The sequence below is a fragment of the Chenopodium quinoa genome, unplaced genomic scaffold (genome assembly GCF_001683475.1).
Source record: "Chenopodium quinoa cultivar QQ74 unplaced genomic scaffold, ASM168347v1, whole genome shotgun sequence".
Taxonomy (NCBI): Eukaryota; Viridiplantae; Streptophyta; class Magnoliopsida; order Caryophyllales; family Amaranthaceae; genus Chenopodium; species Chenopodium quinoa.
In genome coordinates, this window is record NW_018743176.1 from 5695 (window position 1) to 16133 (window position 10439).

A 10439-nucleotide genomic window follows, 5' to 3' on the forward strand; every position below is an offset into this window, starting at 1 on the left:
GGGCCATTAGGACGACTGAAAAAGGGGCGACTGGAGAAACTCCATTCCTCCTAACTTATGGTGCAGAAGCTGTTCTTCCAATAGAACACTACGAGCCGACTCTTCGAGTAATGCTATATGACGAAGAGGCAAACTGGGAAGCTATGCGCCTGGCATTAGACTCACTTCCTGAAAAGAGGGGCAATGCTGTTTTGCGCCATGAAATCTACCGCCTGAGAATGACTAGATCATACAACAAAAAAGTGCACAGGCGTCCACTCAAAGTAGGGGACTTTGTACTTAGAAAAATGGAAGCAGTTGGTAGGGCTAACGAGTCTGGCAAACTAACTCCCAACTGGGAAGGACCCTACCGAATCTATGCGGAAGTCAGGGACGGTACCTACCGTCTGGAAACACCAGACGGACAACCGTTGCCTCGAACTTGGAATGTAGATAACCTTAAGAAATATTTCTTTTGAATGATGTAAAGTAAAGAGCTACTTAATAAAGTTGGCACTTACTATTCAATTTTGTATTACGAGGGGCATGCCGTCTGTACCTTTACAGTCGGCTACTCTCCATTGAGTTTCACTCTTTATCTTTACAGAGGCCGCCGTCTGTTCCATTACAGTCGGCTACTCTCCCTCGAGTATTTTACTCACAATACTTAGCTAAAAAGTTTAGGGCCTGGCCGATCCTGTAACTAACAGGCGGCTACCCTTCTTTTACTTAGCACATACGTTCACCAAGAACATACCAAGGCCACTGGCCGAATGATCAGACCAGGCGCCTAGTCAACTGATCTAACTTTTAAAAACTAATCCGACCTGTCCCAACATTATAGCAGGCGTCCGGCGGCATCCATTCGGATGAAATTCGTCGCAGAGAGCAGCTCCCTTTTGGGTGGAACATTGTTCTATAAACTAATTACACGGCACCTATACGACTGTCCCAAAGGGCAACCACGTAGCCGTTTTTGAGACAAGGATAACTCTATCACTAACCAAACCAGTGGTAGCAGTTGACATCTGAGTCAGATGACCGCCTGTATTACTTGGGATAAATGCAGGGGGTACCTATTGAGTTAATAGCCAACAAACATTGGCGAATCAAGGGGTCTAGCCGGTCTACGCCGCCTGGTACCTCTACTTCTCAAACAAAAGTGACGGAGACTGAGTAACTCCAAAGTTAACTCATAGTCACTCCTTCAAATTTGGTATGGAACCTAAAAAGTTTGAGTCGTCCGCCTGTTTTATACAAACAAGGGCACTCGAACCCCTATTCCTACTGGATAACCTATTGAGTAAATAGCCAACAAACATTGGTGAATCAAGGGGTCTAGCCGGCCTACGCCGCCTGATACCTTTACTACTCAATCAAGATTGTGACGAAGACTAAGTAACTCCTATGTTAACTTAATAGTCACTCAAACTTAGTACTGAGCCTAAAAGGTACGAGTCGTCCACTTGTTTTTAATAAACAAAGGCTCTCAACCAATACTCTTGCTAGGTTAACAAATAACAAATTAGAGGCCAACATTGGCAATAAAGGGAAACAACCGGTACCCGCCGCTTGTTTTCCTACTTAAATTCCTTGGCTACTTGGTAATTCTATTTACTTGGTCAAATTGAATAAAGAGTTCGAATACCGATTGATTAAATGGCCGACTGATCATCTATCCTGGAAACAGACAACCAGTCGTCCAGGGGCATAGGCGGCATACTTACTATTTGTACCTGTCTTAACGTTCGGCCATACACAACAGTCTGTCTAGTGAGCAAATTTCAAATACTTAGACAAATTTGAACAAAAACAAAAAAATTTGATTAAAATGAGCCGGCCATAAAAGACCAGCAGAATATTCAAAACCCCGGCCCCCTGGCCGGGTAATTACAAAGCAAACGGCACGCAGGCCGTGAAAAGAAAAAATATACTTAAAGCTTAAGAAGGGGGCAGTTCAGTATCAGCAGCAGCCGCCTGGTCAGCACTCTTCTTGCTGGACTCGGCCTTCGCTGCATCATCTTTTGATGCCTTTCCCCCAAGTGGCACAAGCGCCACAACCGGCTCTTCCTCCTCCAACGCAACGTCCATCGCCTCTTCTTCAGCAGCCGCCAGGATCTGTTGATTATATATTTCCGAACACTGGCGGTACGTTCTTTCCCATGAGGCAAAGTCGGCACTGGGGAACAGTCGTTCCCAGGTCATGCGTTGGATTTGGGCGGAGTCTTCCACCATCTCCCGGACGAGCTCTTGTTTTTCTTGCTCGGCCTTGTCCGAGAGCTCTTGGGTAAGACTCTTCTCCTGGTTCACCAGGCGTTCTTTTACGTTAGCCAAAGATTTCTCCATGGCTTCGTAAGAGTGCATTTTCTGGCGAAGGGGTTTCAGCTCGGCTTTAAATTTGGTGACGGTCCCCTCCAGCTCGTCAACCTTCTTTTGGGCCGCCTCTAGCTGAGCCCGAACAGCGGCGGTCGCCTGCGCCTGATAATAAAGAAGATCAATGGTCAGTACTTCATTTTGGGCAATTTGAAACATTGCTTTATCACAGCTGGAGGCGGCCATAGCCTTTGCGGCCTTTACCTCTTTGTTTTTCCGATCAATCGGCTTGCGAAGGCTGTTGACTCGGAGCAGGGCCTAAGTACAAAGAAAAACAGGCGTCAGTTTCCAATCAAAAGGGTTAACAGGCGTCCTGGAACTTCAAAAGGGTATACCTCAGCTAGGATCCCCGAAATTCCATCGAGGTCAAGGGTGCCGGCACCCTTGACCGCCTCCCTGTCAGAGGGAGGAACTACTTTAACCATTGACTTGGCTACCTCAACCAAGTCAAGTCCCTGGGGGCCGGCTGCATTAAGCAAAAGGAAAAACAAGTTAGACCTAATCAAGAAGGAAGCAAGAGTGAGTTTTTACAAGCAAGTGTCCATACATCTAGGCGGCCCCGCCTGGGTTTTTGAGGAAGTGGCCGGCTGCTTCTCAGCCGCCACTGTTTTCCTGGAAGACCCAGGAGAGCTTGCAACAGTCGTTCTCCGGGCCTTGGGGTCCGGCTGTTGCGAGGAAGAAGCCCTTGGAGTGCCAGACTGAAAACAAAAAGAGTTAGTATATGCATAATACAACTTAAAGGGGAAGAGTTTTCAAAGCTGACCAAGGGTGCCTCCTTGCTGGGGGAGTCGGCGTACGACTGCTTCATTAGTGAAACCCGCAGCATGGCCGCCGCAGTCTTAGATGCTGTTATTTTACTCATGGCGTCGGCTGAAAGAAATAAACAGCAAAGTTAGTAAAAATCCCAAGTAAACAAGGCGTGAAAAAACAGAGTATTCGTCAGGCCGGCTACCTCTAGAGCACCGACTGCCGAGGCCACAGGCGGCCAAGAAGTACTCATCATAGAGCCACTTGAAGCTCGGGACGCAGTGTAGGGGTACTTGCTCTCGTACCCCTGAAGTAGAGTTCACCCTAGTCTCTACTTTGAAGAGTCCTTTGTCTAGGATCTCTCTTTTAGCCTTTGGGGGAACAGGCGGCATGCTGCGGCCGCCTGCAAGAAGAGGCGGATCCCTGTTCCACTTGTTAAAACGTTTGTTCAGCTCCGTGTCTGAACTCTCGATAATAAGGAAGGTGTTCCGCCAATCCTTCCATTTGTTTGCCTTACCTCTCGTCATGAGGTAACCCCTGTGGCTTGTTAGTTGATACCAGCCGGTACCTCCCGACTTAGGGGTCCGGCTGAGATAGTTCATGTGGGCGAAAGCCTCAAAACTTGGCTCCACCCCGTTCAGTTCGCACCCGGCCACATAGCCGAGTACGTTTACCCAAGAGTTGGGGGCTAACTGCCATAACCCCAGATCATACCCATCTAAAATCCGCTGAACAGCCGGATGTAATGGGAAGCGCAGACCAGCTTTGATGGCCGCCACATAGCAGCCAAAACAGCCGTCACCATAGCTGGTACCAGCCGGCCAGACGACAGTATCTTCTGGATCCGGCACAAACAGTAAATACTCCGGGCCCATTTTGTGGTTAGCAATAAAGCTCGCCACGTTGTCTCGCATGGTTGCGATCCGGCCCCGGGGCACCCTGCAGTAGTAGGGGGTGTTTTCCTCTCTGTAAGAGGCGGACGGCTCTGCCCAATTATCCCCCTTCTCCACTGCATGGGAACTTCTCGCCTCTTGTAGGCGGTTATGTTTTTCTTCTGAGTCAGAAGAACTATGGTCAGAAGAACTATGGTCAGAAGAGCTGGAATCGGACTCGTCCCCTGACGAGTCCGAAGAGGACGACGCCTCCCCTCTCCTAGAGGGGCCCGCCTCCTCTCCCTTAGAAGGAGCAGAAGGTAAATTAGACATGTCCACGGTTAGATGAGAAGGGAACACCTTGGTCCCTCTCTCAGAACTGTCAGCTTGACAGTCGCCTCGTTCCACATCTGGCGCCTGGTCAGATGTTTCGCTAAGGAGTACCCTTTGGGAGGAGCCGTCTGAGTTTGATATTCTAGCAGTCTTTTTTGTTCTGGCCATCACGTTCTGCATAGACACAGATTCAGTCGGACTCTGTATAAAGGGCAAAGATGGGTCCAGAAAAGGGCAGGCGGCACTCCTAGTCCTAGATTCAGCCGTCCCCGGTGACCGGCTGATCACTAACTTAGGGCGTGTCGTGTGCTTCCATGGTGCCATTTCAAAAAATAAAAAGAAAATTAAGAGTAAGAGAACTGAGTTACCTGAACGGATGACAGTTGATGAAGTCCTGAAAGTTCGGGTCAGTCGGCTTGTCAGAACAGGCGGTAGGCAGAAAAAGTCCGAAAATGTCAGATCAAGTTCAGGGGTCCGAATGTTCTCGCAAAAATTCTCAAATGTGAAAATGACCGAAGTCAGCACTTCCTTTTATAGGCAAAATGAGAAGGCGAAGGGTCGCTTCCGAATTCAAATTTGGGCGGGAGAATCTCCCGGCCGTCTGCAAGGTGACACCTGTAACGGGCCGTCGCCTGTCACCGTGCGACACCTGTCACAGGCGACACGTGACCAGTCGCGTGCCACCTGTGAGGGGCAAATGATTAGGGGATTTTTATCCACCAAGCGCCGTTTGACAAGTGGACCAACCAGGTTCCGCCACGCGTCCTCCACGGACCACTTAAGACACGCCACGTGTCCACCCATGCCAAATGGGACAACCGGCCATCAAGGCCCATTTCAGTCTAGAAGCCCGATCGGCCCTAGGTTTACCTTAAACCTAGAGAGTTGCACGCTTCCCAAGGCTATAAATACTCGATTAATCCTCATTAATCAAGGGACCGAATAATTAACAGAACAGAGGAGAAACATTACGGAACACACTAATAACCGGCTGATTTCGCTAGCAAAGCAGATTACCTACATTAAATACTCTCACCTAGAGAGACCTTATTACTTTAATTTCTGTGTTAATTACTCCTTAATCAGGTACTAACTTGACCGTTGGAGGCGGAGCTCTCAGGAGTCTCCGTTATTTTGCAGGTACAGGCGTCCGGTTCCAGTCTCGGAATTGTAGCTCTCCCGCAGGACATCAGAAAACCCCAAAACAAATACGATATCATCAGCAAACATCATGGTAATTCCGTCCATCATGCATTCATGGTATATCTTCTTAAATTGAACTTGTCAATCCATCCATGACTATGCCAAAAACAAAAGGGCTAACCGTACATACTTGATGTCACTATATTTCCATTTCCACCTAATGACTTGTTATAAAGCCTACCAAGGTATCTTACTCAACACTCTATCATAAATTTCTTTTCCAAATCAATAAAAATCATATGTAAATCATTCTTCTCTATTAGTTGTTTCATAACATGGATTGCCTCCATCGCTGATTTTCCATACATAAAGCTAAATTGATTATCCTAGATCTTCACACTTCCCCTCAAAATAATGTCACCTCATATCCTAATTTGATATTTTTGTTTTTCTTAAAGGTTAGTATAAAAATAAGGTCAAAGTTTAGTCTACCAGAGAAAATAAGTAAAAATTCATAATAGATGAGCTGAACATAGCCTATGTCTCTCAAATCATTAAAATTACTAAATATAGTAAACTGGACCGCTCTAATCATCCCTATGCTATACTAAAGAGCCTCTAAAACAAAGGTTTCACTTATGTGACGCTTTACCTCAATGACAAAAGATTTTTTCTTACACAAGGACTCATATAGGGAGTTCTAGTAAATTACTTTGCAAGAACAAGTACCTGACTGTCTCACTATTAGCAGAACACTGGACACATATGAGGAGATATCATTTTTGATGGTCCTTAAGGTTGCGAGGTCTCACCATTGATACATAGCCATCCAAGGATTCAAATTCCATAAATTAGCAATCTATGCAAAGTTTAAGGACGATGGCTCTCCACCTATTCACATCATTCATTTTGGTTGAAAAAAAAAATATGAATGCCATTATAGTAAAAACTTAACCACCTCCACCCTAAAGATGCAGCCCAATCCAGCAAGCAAAGAGTAGTTACTTTGTGTTCATTATAATTAAAGCATCATTTTTGCTCCGGAATAGAATAATAGCTTCAAGTTTTGATTATTTCATGTTTTCTATACTTCAATATAGTGACTCCTTCGATTGGTGTTGCAATAAGTGACTAAAATTATTCATGATTCTTAATGTCATTCTTGATCAACCCTTATTTGAATTTGTATGAACTTATTAATCCGGAAATAAGTAAATTATAAGGTAAATTCAATAAAATTTACGTCTTAGCAAGAGGAAAAAACATGTAGCGAGTGTGATAAATTTGGAAGTTGAATCTGCAAATGCCACACCTAACCTCAATTGTAGACGTTGCAGCATGATGTATATAATGTCTTGCATCATCATGAAAGAATCTCCCAGATGTATTTTCTGTAAAACCCCAGATATACTGCACATAGAAAACAATGCGAAAGTCGCGGAATAAACAACGATATCTTCCATACTTGACATATGCAAAAAAATATGAATACCCATTTACCTTAGACATTGAAGAAGAATTGATAATGGCGTTAGAGTTGCATAACAATCGAAATTGATTCAACCCAGTTCTTGAAATCTGGGAACATCCTCTTGAGAACAACATGGTTTTTTTTCTAATGCCAAATCAAAGAAGAAATCGAAGGGTAAGACGGGAGAAACAAGCTTGAAATGACGGACAATAATTAAATTAACGATTAACAATAGAATGTGATAATAATGTTCGATTATTAAAAAAAAATTGAGAAGAAGAATATATGCAATCTTACCTCAGAAAGCTGGTTCAATGGAGGAGAGGAAGCTCACTAGCCGCTTCAATGGAGAAGTCAGAGACGGTAATGGAGAGAGAGTGAGAAGGGAAGGGTGCAGCTACGCAGCATAAACGTTGAAATAGCTCTAAAGGGGGGAAATAAAATATACGAGTACTCCGTAGGAAAGAATATTACTGACACAATGACAAGTGGGTAGAGTTGTCAATTTCTAACCCGAATAGCTAAACCCAACTGTTCCGAACTGATTCGGAAATAAATCGAACCAATAAAAATCTGTTTTTTGAAAATTGAAAACTGATCCGACCTAATTTTTTTTACCGGAAATTGAACCGAACTGATTTTGTGCAAACCGTTAATGATCCGATCTGTTTGAACTGAAAATGTTTAAACACGACAAAAATCCGATAAACCCGAACCGTTCCAACCCGTAACCTTTTATGACCGAACCATTTATAACCCATAACCTGTTGTGACCGAACCATTTTCAACCCGTAACCCATAAAGATCAAACCATTTATAACCCGTAACGCGTTATAATTGAGTCGTTTACAACCCGTAGATAACCATATGCGGATAATGATAACCATGACGCAAATTTTGAGGAAGGATTTTCGTTTAGTTGTTCCTTTTAAATTCCCTCCAAAAATAACTCCAACGTCAACAAATTTGCGGGCTTGATATTAGAATGTACTTCGTATGTAATTACCATTAATCTAAGAAATTCATACTCCCTCCATTTTTAAATACTTGATCCATTTTTCTATGCGCGGAGTCTTAGGAGAAATTGGAGAAAGTAATAAAATATGGAGGTAGTGGGGTTGATGGAAGAATAAAAAATTTAAAAAGCAAAAGTAGTTGAGAGAATATGAAATTAATAAAATATGATTTATGTTAGGTCCACTAGTTAAGAGAAATGAATTAAATATTATATAAGCTTTCCAAATAAGAAAATGGAGCAAGTATTTATAAACGGCCGGAAAAATAAAAAGTGAAGCAAGTATTTAAAAACGGAGGGAGTATTTAATATTGTAGAACAAATAAGCTGTGACTCCATAAGTCTTAACCAACCAACAATACATTTTGAAAAACCGAAAAATCAGAAAGTATAACTTTCAGCTTTTTAGGTCTCTTTGTTAGATAGTTTAATTCCAACTGCTGCGAGCTTATCTTAATCCAGACAATCGGTAGGGCCGTTTATTTTTAAGTTTATAGAGTAATGTACCACCCAAATAGGAGATGCTCTCTGCGACGAAGTCACCCAAATGGATGTCATACTTGTTTCGGGGTTTTCTGATGTCCTGCGGGAGAGTTACAATTCCGTGACTGGAACCGGACGCCTGTACCTGCAAAACAACGGAGACTCCTGGTGGTGGGAGCTCCGCCTCCAACGGTCAAGTTAGTACTTGATTAAGGAGTAATTAATGCGGAAATTAAAGTGATTGGGTCTCTCTAGGTGAGAGTGTTTAATGTGTGTAATCTGCGTTGTTCGCGTAATCTCCCTTAATGAGGATTAAGGGAGGTATTTATAACCTCGGGAAACGTGCCAATCTAGGTTTAGGTTAACCTTGGGCTGATTGGGCTTCCCTCAGAAGTTGGGCCTAGGTGACCGGCTTCTCCATTAGGCATGGAGTATGCCACGTGTCATGACATAATAAGTCCAGGGTGGACGAATAAGCGTGTGCCACGTGGCAAGCCCTGAGATGTCCAACTGGGGGACACTTGGCAGGACCTGATTGGCCCACGTGGCGCATTCCGATTGGTGGGAGCAAAATCCCCTAATCATTTGCCCCTCACAGGTGGCACGTGACTGGTCACGTGTTACCTGTGACAGGTATCGCCCTGTAACAGGCGACGGCCTGCTACAGGTGTCACTCGGCGAGAGGCCGAGAGATTCTCCCGCCAAAATTTTGAATTCTGGAAGTGACCCTTCGCCTTCTTACTTCGCCTATATAAAGGAGTGTTGACTTCGGTCATTTTCACACTTGAAAACTTTGTGAGAGAACATTCGGACCCCTGAACTTGCTCTGACATTTTGGACCCTTTCTGCCTACCGCCTGCTCTGACAAGCCGACTGCAAAGGATTTTCAGAACTTCATCAATCGTCACTCGTTCAGGTAACCGTCGGTTCTCTTACTCTTAATTTTCTCTTTACTTTATTCTTTTTTGAAATGGCACCACGAAAGCACACGACACGACCTAGGTTAGTGATCAGCCGGTCACCGGGGACGGCTGAATCTAGGACTAGGAGTGCCGCCTGCCCTTTTCTGGACCCATCTTTGCCCTTTATACAAAGTCCGACTGTATCTGTGTCTATGCAGAGCATGATGGCCAGAACAAAAAAGACTGCCAGGATCTCAAACTTAGACGGCTCCTCCCACAGGGTGCCGATTAGTGAAACATCTGACCAGGCGCCAGATGTGGAAGTGAAACAAAGCGGCTTGAAAGCCGACAGTTCTGAGGGAGGAGTCAAAGTGACCCCTTCCCATTTTACAGTTGACAATTCTACATTCTCTCCTGCTCCTTTTAAAGGAGAGGAGGCGGGCCCCTCCGGGAGAGGGGAGAAGTCGTACTCTTCGGACTCGTCAGAGGACGATTCCGAGTCTAGCTCTTCTGGCCATGCTTCTCTGGACATAGAAGAGAAAAACTGTCGCCTACAAGAGGCGAGGCTTTCTCACGCAGTTGAGAAGGGGGACGATTGGGCGGAGCCATCCGCCTCTCACCGAGAGCAAAATACCCCCTACTACTGCACGGTACCTCGGGGCCGGATCACGGCCATGCAAGAGAAAGTGGAGAGCTTTATCGCAAACCACACAATGGGCCCCAGCTTTTTAGTGTTCGTGCCGGATCTAGAAGACACAGTCGTCTGGCTGGCTGGTACCAGTTATGATGGCGCCTGCTTTGGCTGCTACGAGGCGGCCATCAAGGCTGGCTGCGCTTCCCACTACATCCGGCTGTTCAACGGATCTTGGATGGGTATGAGTTGGGGTTATGGCAGTTAGCCCCGAACTCCTGGGTCAACGTACTCGGCTATGTGGCCGAGTGCGAACTGCACGGGGTGAAGCCGAGCTTCGAGGCTTTCGTCCACATGAACTACCTTAGCCGGACCCCTAAGGCAGGCGGTACCGGCTGGTATCAATTGACGAGCCACAGGGGCTACCTCATGACGAGAGGTAAAGCAAACAAATGGAAGGACTGGCGGTGCACCTTCTTCATTATTGAGA

At 45.2% G+C, this 10439-nt stretch overlaps 1 long non-coding RNA gene across 1 annotated transcript; it reads right to left on the reverse strand.

The window, feature by feature from the left end:
* Positions 1-6734: 6734 nt before the first annotated feature.
* On the reverse strand, positions 6735-7368 carry LOC110732875. Its single transcript, XR_002513519.1, has 3 exons — positions 7216-7368; positions 6948-7062; positions 6735-6857 (listed from the first exon to the last, which is right to left on the reverse strand). It is a non-coding gene; the product is annotated as an uncharacterized LOC110732875 (long non-coding RNA).
* Positions 7369-10439: the final 3071 nt, after the last annotated feature.